General features: G+C 33.7%; 1 pseudogene; it reads right to left on the bottom strand.

Annotated features, from left to right (window-relative positions):
* Positions 1–10,537: 10,537 nt before the first annotated feature.
* Positions 10,538–11,165, bottom strand: LOC141521596 (eukaryotic translation initiation factor 1 pseudogene; annotated as a pseudogene).
* Positions 11,166–11,737: the final 572 nt, after the last annotated feature.

The following is an 11,737-nucleotide window of genomic DNA, read 5'->3' as shown; positions in this document are numbered from 1 at the left end:
TAATTCAGCAGATAAATTTTTTACAAGATTGCTGAAGGCACTATGGGGAATCAGATATTTCTTTCTCAAAAATCCTTTAAATGTTATCTTTTTATCAATAGAATACTCAAATTTCATTTTCCAGAGGTCCCCTGAGTCAATGTGGGTATGGAAGTAATGTGATCCTAGAAAAATACCCTGGAAAAACAACAGTGACATTTCTTAGGGAACGATTTACAATTTCCTATGTCTGGTTTGCCTATGATGATAATTACATAACAGCACTCAACTCTGTTCACCTTTGAGAAGCTTGTCAGGATAATGGAGCTATGTTTCCTTTTAATTATTTTAACCATTAAAACATCACACTGGTGCACACAGTCTCATTCCATGTGAGTAGAAGCTGTGGCTCGTAAAAATAAAGCAGATTAGCCAATTGGAAAGTAACACAGGAAGAAGGGGAAACATTATGAGTTGTTCACTTTATTGTCTATTTGTCCATCTCTAATGACTTGCTTTTATTAGTTATTTGTTAAATTTGGAATTTCCTTCAATCTTGGCTTGTGTCTGCATGATATTGACTTTGGGACAACACAGGCCAGCACAACCCAGTTCAGCAAATTAATATATTCCGTGCTTGAGGTAGCAATTAGGAGCAGATAAGGTTCACAGAAGGATCAAAGACAAGTCTCTATATTGGACATCCAAATACAGGAGAATTTTTTAGAATCCACAAAAATTGCCCAATAATAATTTTATTTAATTCTTTTAACTTCTCTCTATCTCTGTCTCTCTGATTCTCTCTCTCTCTCTGTCTGTCTGACTGTCTCTCTCACACAGACATCTACACATATATTTATTACTTTTTTTGCAAGGCAAAGGAGTTAAGTGGCTTGCCCAAGGCCACACAGCTAGGTAATTATTATTAAGTGTCTGAGGTCGGATTTGAACTCAGGTACTCCTGACTCCAGGCTAGTGCTCTATACACTGCACCACCTAGCTGCCCTCTACACATATATTTATGTGTCAGTCCTAAATATTTTTAAAACTTTGAGTTAGTCAAGTTATTCTGATAAATTTGCATTTGTTAAAAAAGTGAAGAAATTAAAATAAATAAAATATTAAAATATTATCATGAGCTCCAGGAAGATACATTATCACAATTCCTACTATGGGGATGTAACAATAACAATACTAATAGTATGCAATAGTAAGAACCACCTCAAAGTTTTATCCTTGTCATGGTGGGGAGGCGGAGGCAGGAACAAAGTATAGGTGTGTAAGCCAATTTGAAGTAGAGCAGGATCTTGTTATACTCTAAGACCAAAACAACAGCTAAGAAGGCCTTCCAGGAACACAGAAAGGAAAGCCAACTGGACCCTGGTGATATCACTGAATGGATTTTATCCTTGGTCAGCGTGATAAAACTGCTACTGTGAATTGAAGCATCTGACAGCATAGCGTTACAAGTTCGTCTGACTTGGAACCATCATGATGATCAATTTGACACACTGGACAGTAGAAAGAATGGTGCTCTTTCATGCTATGTAGTCACAAGAAGACAAAATACAGTAAAATATTTCCCACTTGAATGTACCCCTTTACACTGGACTGCATCAGATTATCCTCAAGAATTTCATCATCCTGCACGATTGAATTAGGTACTCCCTCTGTTTCTCTGATTGGAAAAAAAGGCAACAATAATAATAATAATAATAATAATAATAATAATAATAATAATAATAATAACAGCTTCCATTTAAGGAAGAGTCTTGGGCTCCTTTGGATTTCTCAGTCATTGGATACCTTCTTCCCTTCCCCCCCAACAACTTCCTGTTAGATTGCAAGCCACTTTGAGAGCAAGAATTATCTTTGTTTGTCTCATTTGTGTCCTCAAGGCTTGGTATAGTCTCAGGCACATATTGGGCATTTGATAAGAATTTCTTGACTTTTATTGTTTGAACAGAAATTTCAATACCTTCTCTCCTGGAAATGCTTCTGTACAGTTGATGCTGACCATTAAAATAGGCAACAAATAGAAGAGGAATATTAAAACCAAAGCATATCCAATCAGTCAGCCCATCATTAAAAATGATTTATTATTAATAATTGTTAATATTTAAAACTTATATATGTATTAGCAATGGGAATATTCAAAAAGTATAAGACTATCTCTCTTCTCAAGAAGCTTACAGTCTAATAAGGGGAAACAACATTCAGGTAACTACCAAAAAACTCTATGCTGGAAAAATTGGAAATAATCTACAGAGGAAAAGCAAAATTCAAGATTTCCATAATAATTAATTAAAAGCAAATATCTATTGAAAATGATACAAAGGGTCAAAGAATTTAAAAGAATAAAATGATTCAAGATCAATCAAAAATCTTATAACAGAGATTTGAAATATAAAGAAATCAAAGGTGAGAGGTAACTCCTGAAGAAGGAAGATATGGAGATTTTCTGGTTATTTCTATGGGAGCATGAAATCCAACCCAATGAAACTAAAATTGGATCAAAGACAAAACAGGATACTTGTTCACACCTGACATAATAAATGATGAATATAGAACAGTTATGTTTCAACTATAATGCTAATTTCTCTATAAAACTAAAAAATGAGAGGGCTAGAGAAGGTCTACAATTTTTTTTTCAAATATACAGCATTACCTATCAACTAATAAATGATGAGAATTCTGCTAACCCCCATCTAATATATAGGCAAATTATTTACAATTATGTGATTACAGATATATGAAACTTTCTGTTTCACTAAAAACAAGCAAAAACTCTTAGAAGAAAATGATATACTAATGAAGAGAAAAATGGCACCCTGAAGCAATCCTGGAGGCATAAAGAGAACCTTATTCTTTGGCAATAATTGAACAAGCACTTTAACATTGTAGCATTTATATTGCTTTAGTTGAATATTGCAAAACTTTTGACTCAATTCAGCATTCATGGCTTATTCATGATCCTATTCATCCCTAAATCTATGATTCTGCATATTACAAATATATAAAACATACAAAAGAATAATGAGAGGTTAGATTATCTGATATCCACATGGGAAACTATTTTCAGTTTACAATATACAACCAAAATATCAAGAACAATCAATAAAAGCATGACATTTTCAGGGAGATATTTTAAGGTCATTTTGATTCTGTCTAACCTGAAAATCATTATTATTTCCAAATTTAAAAAATTGAACCAACATAGTTTATTAATCTCTTAATTTACATAGATGGCATCAAGCTATATGGTTCCAAAATATGAGGAACATATTAAAAATCTTTGTCAACTCATGGAATCTTCATCAAATGGCATCCAAATAGCATTTTCACATAATAAGTAAAAATTCTAAATAAATGCCAAAGAAAGATAGAATCTTAAGACTCTGAGTTTGAATGCTAAGATCTCTTTGAACCAATGGATGAAGATGATAGAGTTAACTTTGTATTCTTCAGACAAGACACAGCAAACAAAGATATGAAAGAAAGAGCAGACATTTTATATATTAATCAGTTTACTGGAACCCAGAAATCAGAGATGAATGGAAAGAACAAGTTTAAAGTCATTAATACATATGCAATAGTTGTCTTAATGCATCCATTTGGAATTATAAAATGTACTATAACAGATTTGAAAAGTAGTCTTATGAAATCCTATAAAGTATTAGCAAAAATGAGGCCCCTCACTACAACACAGCTATGGAAAGATTAATATTTTTTCACGCTTGATACACAGTTCAAAAACCTAAAGAAAGCATCACTGAGTAATTTTCAAGGTTGTTATTAGGCACCCAATATGTAATTTATTGAATATGAACCTATGAAACAGCAAAGATCCAAGAATGGACTCAAAAACCCCTCCAAAATATATAGCCACAAAATTAAATCAACAATATGCTAACAGATTGACTTGAATAGCTAAAATTTATTTGTGAGAAAAGTTGAAGGGAATGGAAAAATATGAAGGAAATGAAGGATTAAGTCATCACAACTGAAAATTACAAGAGGGTTATTCTTAAGAGGCATGGCTTTAGTGATCAATGCAAATTAATACTATAACATGAGAAAAAATGTAATTCATCATCATTGGTTGTTATTAAAATATCTTTTATTAAATATCAAACAAGAATTAAACATCAGAATCTCTCTACATTTCATGAACAAACATCTATCCTACAGATACGACCTCAAAATATTCATAAACCTCAGTCAATAATTCTAATAGAATTAATAACCACAACCAATGTTGTTGCCCACAATCATCCAGGCAAAAACAGATCCATAAAACCTTGAAAACAACTTCATCTCCATGTTCTTGGGGAAAAAGTCTTTCAAAAGAGAGAGATCTGGAAGAGATGACAATCTTACAGAATAGAAGAGAATAAGATGCACAGGATCCCTGTTGTTTGATCTGTTCCAGGAGTTATATACCAAGAATGTTTTCAATGAATCTATTAGGAATGATTGCATCTTCATTGTTGTTGTTGTTGTGGTAGTGGTTGTTTGGTAAAAATTTCCATGAACCCATTTAAGATTTTAATGGAAAGGATATTGTACTCTTTTGACATTTCCTTCTCCAATTGATTTTTACAGATGAAGAACTGAAGCAAGCAAGGTTAAGTGATTTGCCTAGCATCACACAGTTAAGAAGTGAGACAAGTGAGATATCTGGCAGATGAGTCTTCCTTACTCGAGGTCCTGTGCTCTATCCACTACTCCATCTAACCACCCTACATCCATATTCTTTTATTTAATTAGAAAAAATTATCCACATGTACAGTGGTCCATAGAATATCACATATAAAAGATAAGAAATTATATAATACTAATGACATCTGCAACAATCATAGCAATAATTTGACCTAGTGAAGGCATGCCCATGATGATGAGATAGATCACAGATGCTGAAATCACAGTATCCATATGTCACATCCCTACAGCACTTTAAGGCTTACAGAGTGTTTCCCTCAAAACTATCTGGGTGATTTTGGACAAATCAATCAGCCTTCTCTGAAATCACTTTCCTCATCTGTAAAGAAAAATAGTGGAACGGTGGATAGAATGCTAAGCTTTTTGACTAAAAAAGTAACAAGTTAAAATCTGACTTCAAACACTAGCAATGTGACTTTGGGCAAGTCACTTAACTTTTGTTGCCTCAGTTTCCTCATCTGTAAAATAGAAACATAGCACTTGCCTCCCAGAGTTGTTGTGAGAATAAGATGATATAATAAATGTAAAAAAACTTAATACAGTGCTTAATACATAGTAGGAATTTTCTGGAAAGAATGCTATGTAGCACAAGAGAACATTGGATGGACCTAGAGTCAGAAAGATTGGAGTTCTAAATTGACCTCAGACTTTTCCTAGCTACTTGACCTAGATAAGACTACCTGTCTCCTCAATTGTAAAAAATACTCCTCAGGGTTTCTGTGAGGCTCAAATGAGATAAGATTTGAAAGTGCTTAGCACAATGTTTAACACCTAGTAGATACTTAATAAAAGCTCATTTTCTTCCTTTTTTTCCTCCTATGAAATGAAAAGATTTTAGGCTCGATCCCCCTCTTTGGTCCTTACTAGAGCTATGATTTTATACAATTTTTTAATCTTATACATGAGGAAATTGAGGTCATAGAAGGGAATTAGCTAAGATATCTTAGTCAGGGCTTATTGAGAATCAAAACAGTTGTTTTAGTTCTGACTTAGGTTCTGGAATTAATTTGTGGCCTTGTAGGGAAAAGGGTGAAATGAAGCTAGTACTTTTCATATATCATAACCTAGAAATTTCCCCACCTCCACACCTCTGCCTCTTGGAATCACCTTCTGCCTTCAGAGGTAAACTAAGGAGCTCTCTCCTACATGAAGCTTTTCCTAATATCCCTCCCCTCCCAACATTTTTTTCCTGCTCTACAGCAATTTGTGGTGTTTTCTCTTTCCCCTGCCAAAATATTACTTCATATTTAACTTGCTAATGTTTTATATTCATTTTGTATTGCTGCAAACTCTTTTATCCTGCCTACCCTCCAATGTAAATTCCATAAGAACAAGGGAGTCATGTTTTTGTCTTTGAAACTCTAGCAGTGTTTGACACATAGTAGGCACTTATGCTTACTAGTCCAACTAAATTGCCCTGTTTGAGTTATTAGGGCCAGAGGTAGCCAGACACAAATCATTTATGGCGACAACACAAATTTCAAGACAAACCCAAATCTGAATAATGTGTATTGTAAATAAGATACAAGTACAAGCCAGCTGTTGTAACTTTAGATAACAGAGTATTACTACCAAGTGGAGCTGGGGGGTGTGACATAGTAACTACTTGACTGATTTGAACAGTGTAGATGAAGTATCCACATAAATTGCTCAATTAACACTTTATGTTATATAGAGGGTACTCTGTGGCTGGAAGCACTTAGTAGGAATAACAGAAAGATATGATGTCTGTCTCATAGCTCCAACTCTGGCGTCCTGTTGAACTTGATCAATGGCTCTCTTTACATGTAAATAAGGGGATTATTTTCTCATTTCTGAAGTTCTAAGATTCCAAATTTGGCAACATTTTATGCCAGTCTTGTAAATAAAAGGAAAATATTTCCGGAAGCATCCTAACTCTCCTATCCAAAGTAACTCCCACCAACCCATACCATAGGACCAGATGCCCAAGATGGTTTGGTGATAATAGTGCAAATGAAATCAACATTGCTTTCTATGAAAACTCACCTCATGGATGTCATTACTTAATATTGGATGTGGGCTTAATAAAAACTCAAGAATATTTGTAAACTTGTGTGTATTTTATAGAAAATTCAATCCATATGTTTCTGGGTCATTTACCTCATTAAAATATTGTTTTGCAAAAGTGATTTGATGTTCAGGAAACTGTGAGCCCCTTATATGAATTCTTTTAAGACTTTGTTCTAGAAGCCTAAATAAACAGAAACACATTCTTTTTCTAGGCCCAGATTTAAACTTCTGCAAGTTTCAGATTGTTTTAAAATCTAGAATTTGGAAAATTTGAGAGTCTCCAAGAAGAGCTAATACTGGTATTTCCTATTTATTTAAGTGAATTTTTAATTTACTGATGTTGGGAAGTACCTGTTAGGTTTTGCTGAACTCTAACAACTTTTAATTTTTGTGTAATTAATATTAAGTGGATATACATTGATTTTCTTGAACTAAAGGAGAAATTGTGAAAGAAAAAAAACTTGCTTCGGGAATTAAACAAATTGTAATACATCTATTTCTTGCTTGATAAGTTCAATAATCAAGTCCCACTAATTTAAATTTAATACCCCCCCCCCAATTTACTCAATTTAAGTGTTGTGTTTTCTCTAAAACTGAGCAATGTGTGTGTATGTGAGTGTGGGGGGAGGGAGGTGAGGGGGGAGTGGTCCTTCAGATTCTTATCTCAGATTTCAGAAATTGCTCCTTTATGGATTGTAAAAATTTGTTGTTCTTACTCAAAGTTCATCAGGGGGAAAAGTTTTTTTTTTTAAATCCTTTTAAAACATTCAGTAAATTTATACTTTGTTTCAGAGGATCTCACTAATGAGAAAAAACATTTTTTACATCTTTAGGATGACAAAAGTCTATCATATTACTTTACTTTTTGTTCTGAAGCATAGGAAATAAAGCTATATCCTTCCCCCCTTTAAATATGGGTGTATATATGTATACATATATTATATGGATATATGTATATATGCATTGGATATGTATATACATGTATTATATATAAGCACATTCAGAACTTGCTATATTACAAACTGTTAAAAAATATTTATCCTGTTGTGTAGGCAGAATGATGCAGCTGGAGCTAATAATGTTATTTATAACATCCCCCCCCTCCCCCGCCAAAGATCTGAAGGGACTTTGGAGGCCTTGGACAAATGTAATGGAAGAAATTCCCTGCACTTCTACTGGTAATTCTGATAAGTGCTTTGAGAAAGCAATGACAAGTTCTATTGAAATGATAGGAAGAAAGGAGGTGAATTAAGAGACATAGACTCTAGCTTTACCTATGCCATCAATTAGCAATGTGACTTTAGAATAGGGGGTCAAAGAACTAGCATCTTCTATGCACTGCCACAGAGAAATGAGAACAAAATTCAACACTGAGAGATTACCTCTAGAAGGCAAGACTAGGAAAATAGATGGGAGATCGAAAGAGATGTATTTAGATTTGATGTCTGTTGAGAGAGGGGATGAATAAGCAAAGAAAACAAGTAAAATCTTCCTAATATTTAAATTGTTCAAAAATGTAATGAGCTACCTTAGGTAGCATTAGAGTTCTTTAAGCAAAGATACAGATAATAACTGAGAAGACTTTGACAATAAGTTCATTGTTTTTTGTATATTATTTTCCTATCACTGGGTATACAAATACAAAGGATAAAATAAGCATTACTCACAAGCAACTCATATTTTCATGGGAAAGATAGCAAGCAAAAATTTAACTCTAGCACCTTTTGGAACTCACCCTTACAACTACCACTGGCATTATGGCCTCATAGTGGGATGATTTCTCACTCAGGATTCCTAAGGGTAGACCTGATAAAGTTAGATTTTTAATATTATATAGAATATATAAGCCTATAGCCAGGGTATACCCGTTTGATCATAAATTAATTAGTCATAGTTAATTAGCTCTTAGAAACAGCAATTTACTAAGGACATACAATGGAAACAATTGGTATGGAGCTTTACTCCCAAGCTAAGCATTACTCCCATTCTCTTTTTGCATACATAAGTCCTTGGGGAGAATAGACTATAAGATTGATAATATATATGACAAAGACATAGCATACCTGCTATTGTAAGTTTTTCCCCCCTATTGCTTCATTAAATCCTCTTAATGTCCTTAGGTGAAGCTCTCTGTTGAGCATGGGGGATCAGTGTCTTTGGTGAGTCCATAACTGTGCTTCTCTTTTCCCACTGAAGTACTTTTTCTCAGTTTGAGTACCTTATCCTCAGGCCAATGCTACTACTCATGGGACTTGGTCACTAACTCTGATAAGAAAACTAAAACTTATACCTTTCCAAAGTTCAAAACACATTCTCTTATCAATGGTGAGGATAGATAATGTGGAGCACATTCTCACTTCAATCCTTTCCCCCACACTTCTTCCGAGTTCAAATTACATACACACACACACGCACACATACATATATATATATTACATTTATATAATATATTATATATATATTATATATTATATTGTTATATTATACTATGCTATATACTATACTAAATTATACTATATTATACTATATTATATCATATCATATATCATATCATTATATATCATATTATATCATATCATATTATATTATATTAAATCATATTATATCATATTATATTATATTAAATTACATTATATTATATTATATTATAATATTATATCATATCATATCATATTATATTATATTATATTATATTATATTATATTATATTATATTATATTATATATGCATACATGTGTATATATATCACTAAAGCCTTTCTTTTTTTCCTATTTGATTATCTTCCCAGATAATACATAGCACCAGAGGGGTATCTAATTCTCTCAACCAAAGTCAATCCATTTCTTTATATTTCTCAGTATATTTTCCTGGTATCATCCAATAGTTCAAAAGTATTTCAGTACTCTCAAATTGATTAGGTACTTTTTTACCACTAGCCTTTGCCTCTGATTGATCAATTTACTATAATAATAAATTTAGACTTAGGTTAAACCTCTTGGATTTGATAGAGATACTATGGCCTTTGGTAAGTATGTTAATTGATACAGAAACAGTAGAATTACCCTCTTTAATAAATACATACAGAATAAATACAAATAAGTTTAGTTGAATACTAGGCAATTTATAGAGGTGGGTACCAGCAGAAAGGACATTAGAAAAAGCTTCATGTAGAAGATTGTATTTAAGATGCATCTTTCTTCCTCCCCCCCCACCATGTTTCCAGAAATCAGTTTCATTTAAATCAGAGCTTAAGTACATTACATAGCATGTACAAAAAGAAAAGAGGCAGGGTACTTCTAAAAAACAGTAAGGCAAGGCAACACCGGACCTTGGGATGGTGTAAGAAATGAAATGTCCTGCCGTTATCCCCAAATGAAAGTCTTTTATGGTCAGATGGTTCAAGTCACCAGGGAAATCCCTATTCTGCTAACTAAAAGTCAACTTTACTTTGTTGATACAACTAGATGTAGGTGACCTTAACTTATTCTTTTGAGCATCACCAAGGACAGAAAGTAGCAGCATTCTCTTAAATAGACAATAAGATCTGCAGATCTCGCAGATTCCAAGGAGCCTCCAGACAGATGTTACTGGGACTTTGGAAATGACTAAAACATCCGATTATTTGAATTTCCAACTGGGCACTGCCAGGCTTTACTTCTGTTTAAATGATAGATATGACATGAATGAACTAAACTAGTCCAAGTTAAACAGTGAACCCCAAATGGTTACATTATACAAACTGTGAGGTTTTTAAACTTATGACAAGGGACAGAAGGGAATTTTTCTATTCATTGCAAGGAAATCCTCACTTTAGCTTCAGTGAGCCAAAAGCATTTAAAAACCCATGAAACTTCATCTGGCTGTCCTTAGCCAGTCCAATCTCCTTGAGGAATTCTCTGGCATTTATTCTTATGCTAGTCACCCTGTAACTGAATTACTTCTCTATATTCTGGATGCACTATTAAAATATCATTGCAGGAATTTTTTTTCTTGAGTGCCTTCACTTTTGATTCTTTAGTCCAACTCTTCATGAACCCATTTGGGATTTCCTTGGCAAAGATAGTAGAATGGTTTGCCATTTTCTTCTCCAACTCATTGTACACATGAGGATACTGAGGTAGCTAGGTTTAAGTGACTTGCTCAGGGTCGCACAGGTAGTAAGTGTTTGAGACCAGATTTAAACTCAGGAAGTTATGTCTTTCTGACTCCAGACCTGGAAGGCTATTCCCTGAACCACATAGCCCTCTACGCCTTCATTAATTTCTACTTAACATAATCATCAACAATTCCTTGGACAATATTGTGAGATTCTTCCTGCCTTTCTACTGAATTATTAAATTTATATAATCTCCAGTCCTAGAAGGAGGCAGGTCATCACGCTTATTTGTATCATCAAAGGGGTGCAAAGAGTGGAGGTTCTAACTAGTTGACATGCCACACAATTCCTTTTCTTTGGTAGAAACTTCCAGAAAGTGATGATGGGAAAAGTAGGGAAGAGAGTATTGGGAAGTGATGGGGCTCAATGAGAGTTCTCAGTGACCAGATTCATCTTGAAGGAAAAGAGGAGTTGCATGATGTGGAGGTGAAGAGGGAGAGCATTTCAGATGTGAGTAGTATGAAAAGGTATAGAGATGGAAGATAAAAATAATTATATGTGAATAACAGAGAGGTCATTATAGTTGGATTCTAGGTGAGAAAGCAAGAGTCATTTCCAGTAAGACAGAAAGAAAGATTAAGATTAAGTTAAAGACTATTAAAGCTAACTATTAAAGAATCCATGTTTTAATCTAGTAGCAATAAGGTTTCACTGATCTTTAATTAGTAGCTAAGATACACGGTCAAATTTTATGAGAAACTCATATTGTGAGGATAGATTGACAGGAAGAGATGTGAGGCAAGGAAAACAGGAGAATGAGCAATAATCTAGATGAAAGATGAGGAGAGGGTAGGTGGTAAGTAGGGGAAAGGGGACTGATAGAGATGTTATAGAGATAAAAATCACAAG

Source organism: Macrotis lagotis, chromosome 1 (genome assembly GCF_037893015.1).
Source record: "Macrotis lagotis isolate mMagLag1 chromosome 1, bilby.v1.9.chrom.fasta, whole genome shotgun sequence".
NCBI lineage: Eukaryota > Metazoa > Chordata > Mammalia > Peramelemorphia > Peramelidae > Macrotis > Macrotis lagotis.
Note: the sequence above shows the minus strand (reverse complement) of the source record. Positions and strands in the feature narration are given on the sequence as shown.